Source organism: Crocuta crocuta, unplaced genomic scaffold (assembly GCF_008692635.1).
Source record: "Crocuta crocuta isolate KB4526 unplaced genomic scaffold, BGI_CrCroc_1.0 scaffold142, whole genome shotgun sequence".
In the NCBI taxonomy this organism is placed as follows: Eukaryota; Metazoa; Chordata; class Mammalia; order Carnivora; family Hyaenidae; genus Crocuta; species Crocuta crocuta.
In genome coordinates this window covers 1,485,291-1,489,391 of record NW_027528892.1, presented here as the reverse complement: position 1 = coordinate 1,489,391, position 4,101 = coordinate 1,485,291, and the positions used below count along the sequence as shown (strand labels likewise).

General features: G+C 48.0%; 1 pseudogene; it reads right to left on the bottom strand.

Annotated features, from left to right (window-relative positions):
• Positions 1-2,899: 2,899 nt before the first annotated feature.
• Positions 2,900-3,019, bottom strand: LOC144225818 (5S ribosomal RNA; annotated as a pseudogene).
• Between the last annotated feature and the right edge of the window lie 1,082 nt (positions 3,020-4,101).

The window sequence follows — 4,101 nt, the reverse complement described above, 5'->3', positions numbered from 1 at the left end:
ACCGACCTGCCTTAGAACACCGGTATCGGTAAGGGTTACTGAGAAAGCCACACGGCACTGTGACGAGTCAGCATGGTGGGGACGGCAGGCCCTCTGGTGAGATGACCTTGACCTGGATGGAGACCCGGTGGAGGAAACAGCAGGGACAGAGGCTGTGAGGTGGGTTGGTGCTGCATGTTTGAGAAACCACAAGGAATTGGGGGTCGGGGGTGGGAAGTGTCATTTTCTGCAAACAAATCTGTGTTGTTGTGTTATTTGCCCCCACCCATTTGTTTGGGTCTTAAGGAGTGAGGTGTGTCCAAGCCAATCTTCCTAAAACCCCTTCTGTTGACATCCTGCCTTCCTCCAGCACCTTCACTGGCTCTCTCTTGCCCCTTTGCAAACAATGATAGCCACCACTTAGGTATCTTTATGCCTGTAAGGCCAGGAAAAGAGGGGCGACATATCCTGGCTTTCCAGGGCAACGAATGGGAGACAAGGTCATGCTCTGGTGTGACGGAAACGCCACGCGGGGGCAGGGATGGACGGAGGGAAGCCAGAAGGACGGAGGTTGAGGAGGGTCTAGGAAGGGACATGATTGACGCAGAGCTTTGCAGGATTCCCCTTGTCAAAGATGTAACACATCTTGGCTGAGTCTTTGAGACAGCGCCTGGCACATAGTAGGGATTCAATACATGTTCATCTGTGTGATTATCGCTGCACCACCCAGGCCTGGATGCTGGGGGTAGAGTGACAAGTGAGAGCCACTTGGGTACCAGCCTTGTGGAACGTAAGACCAGCAGACGACACGGACCATAATCAAATATTGGGACAAATAAATTGGGATTTCCTAATGAGACAGTTCTCCGACAAACTAGATCCTGTAACTAGGTGTGAGGAGCTGGGGAGCTGGGGAGCTGGGGGTGCTTTCATGCCATCAAGGCTACTTCCCTCCCCAGGAACCTTCAGCGGCTCCCTATTACCACATCCAAACACGGGCTCCCATTGAGTGAGAACCTACCAGGGCCAGACACCTTCTCGGCACAATCACGCTGGATACAACTCGTGAGGGACGGGACTATACCCACTTTACAGAAGGACAAACGGATTAAAGCGAACTTATTTGTCCTACTTTTGGAAATCACTACCATGAATCGAGCCCTTTGTATTCAAGGAGGTACTTTGTGGAAAAGGGTGAAAACAGTGGCTGCCATCAGGGAGGGAGTCATTGCTGCTGCTGCTTTGTTGTTTTCCCAGGCTGGTATAGACAGGGTCTCGGGGAATGCTCACCTCTCCATTGGGAATTAGGAAACATCCTCACCCTTTTCTAGGGGCAAAACAGCATTCAGAGAGGGAGTCCCTTGTCCAAAATCTCATAGCTAGGATATGGTGGGCGTGGAATTTGAACCCAGGCTGAACCAGCTCCACACCATGAATACCCTTAACCATGCCAATATAACCCTTGGGATCAGTGCCCACGCACACAATCCCCTCCTTACATGCATCCCCGTCTCCAGGCCCTAAGGCATCAGACCCTCACCCCTCCACGGGTTTGCTCACCATCTGCCCCCCCAACACACACACACACTTACTCTGCCTTGAGGGTCTGCTGTATCCAGAGAGAAACATTCCTAGAAAAAAATACAGAACTTAGGGTGAGAAAAGTTCTCTGAAGCTGAAGCCCAGTTCTCCCATTTTGGAGACGAGAAAACTGATGTGTGGGACAGACACAGGAAATGATAAGACGCCCATGTGGTTATTACTCTTAGGAGGTAATAGTACGTGGTGTTCATGAGTCAAACCCTGTAGCTTAGTCGTTCCTTGTGCTGAGCATTTTACATTCATGACTTCAATCACATGTGTTCATAATCATACAAAACACATTTCTTGAGTGTTTACCCTCATCTGATTCTAAAGGGATGACATGGATTAGGTCATTTAATCTTTTTTTTTCTTTTAGGTCATTTAATCTTTACAATATCAATAGATAGATACTGTTATGGGCTCCATTTTTTTCTTTTTTTTAATTTTTAAAATGTGTATTTGTTTTTGAGAGAGAGAGAAAGAGAGAGAGAGAGCGAGCGAGCAGGGAAGGGCAGAGAGAGAGGGAGACACAGAATCCGAAGCAGGCTCCAGGCTCTGAGCTGTCAGCACAGAGCCTGACATGGGGCTCGAACCCACAGTGAGATCATTACCTGAACCAAAGTCAGACACTCAACCAACTGAGCCACCCAGGCGCCTTTCCAAGTTTTTTTTTTTCTTTAAAAATTTTATTGAGGTATCATTTGCCTCCCATAGAATTTGCTCATTTTAAGTGCACAACTAACTCAAAGACTTTTAGTAAGTTTACAGGATTGTGCAACTATCACCAAAATCAAAGGTTAGGACATGTCCAGAATCTCCAAAAGCTCTCCTGTGCCCGTTAATAGTCACTTCCCTTCCCCACCCTCAGCCCCAGGCAACCATGAGTCTCCTCTGTCTTGACAGATTCACCCTTCCTGGACAGTTCCTATAAATGGATCATAGTGTGTGGCCTTCCATGTCTGGCTTTGTTCACTAAATACTGTCTTTACGGCTCATCTACACCGCACATTTTATCCGCACTCCATTCCTTTTTGTGTCTGAGTAACATTCCCTTGTCTGGATATATTGCATTTTGTTCACCCTTTCATCTGCTGATGGACATTTGAGTTGTGTCCGTGCTTCAGCCGTTATGAATAATGCTGCTATGAACATGAATGTACGATCCTTCCTCTGGACATAGATTTTATTCTCTTGGGCAGACTCTCAGGAGCAGAATTGTTAGGCTGTGTGAGACACTCATGATACACTTTTTAAGAAACTGGGGGCGCCTGCGTGGCTCAGTCGGATGAGCGTCCAACTTTGGCTCAGGTCATGACCTCCCGGTTTGTGAGTTCAAGCCCTGCATCGACCTGGAGTCTGCTTAAATTCTCCCATCCAAGTACTAACCAGGCCCGACCCTGCTTAGCTTCCGAGATCAGACGAGATCGGGCGCGTTCAGGGTGGTATGGCCGTAGACTGGAGTCTGCTTAAATTCTGTGTCTCCTTCTCTCTGCCCCTCCCTTGCTCACACTCATATCTCTCTAAAAAACATTAAAAATAATTTAAAAACAAACAAACAAAAAAAACTGTCAGACTGTTTCCCAGAGTGACTGCACCACTTAACATCCCATCAGGGAGAGATGAGGCTCCCCATGGGGGCCCCATCATCCGGAGAAGGAAGCTCAGGCAGTAAGCTGACACGCCCAGGTCTCTTGGCTCGTAAGGAGCAGATCTGTAAACATCTCCAGGCATTGCAATTCCAAAGCCTGTGCTCTTAGCTCTTACACAAAGACTCATTCTTACCTATTCATTCATTCATTCATTCATTCATCCTAAAACTCTTTTCTTTAAATCTTTGTTTGTTGGGGCGCCTGGGTGGCTCAGTCGGTTGAGCGGCCGACTTTGGCTCAGGTCATGATCTTACGGTTCATGGGTTTGAGCCCCGCATCAGGCTCTGTGCTGACAGCTCAGAGCCTGGAGCCTGCTTCGNTTATTTATTTATTTATTTATTTATTTATTTATTTATTTATTTTTGGGAGAGAGAGGGCAGGGAGAGGCAGAGAGAGAGGGACACAGAGGACCTGAAGCAAGCTCACACTGTCAGTGCAGAGACTGATGTGGGGATAGAACCCTTGAACCAGGAGATCATGACCTGAGCAAATTCGGATGCTTAATGGACTGAGCCACCCAGGCGTCCCCACCCTAAAACTCTGCTGAGCACTTGGCTATGTGCAAAGTACTGTGCTAGAGGTGGGGAAGACACAGACAAGGTTACATTTTGGTGGCAGGCACAGATAGACAAATAGACTCAGGACACTGATTCAGCAGGTAGTCAGTCATTGAGCCCCCACTATGTGCTGGGCTCTGTCCTAGGTGCTGATCCCTCACTGGTTAATGAAACCCACACAAATCCCTGCCCACATGGGGTTTCCGTGGTAGAGGTAGGAGACAGACACAAAACCAAACAAAGCCGGTAAATCACATAAAACACCTTAGTGGGGGCGCCTGGGTGGCTCCGTCAGTTAAGCATCCAACTCTGGGTTTTGGCTCAGGTCATGA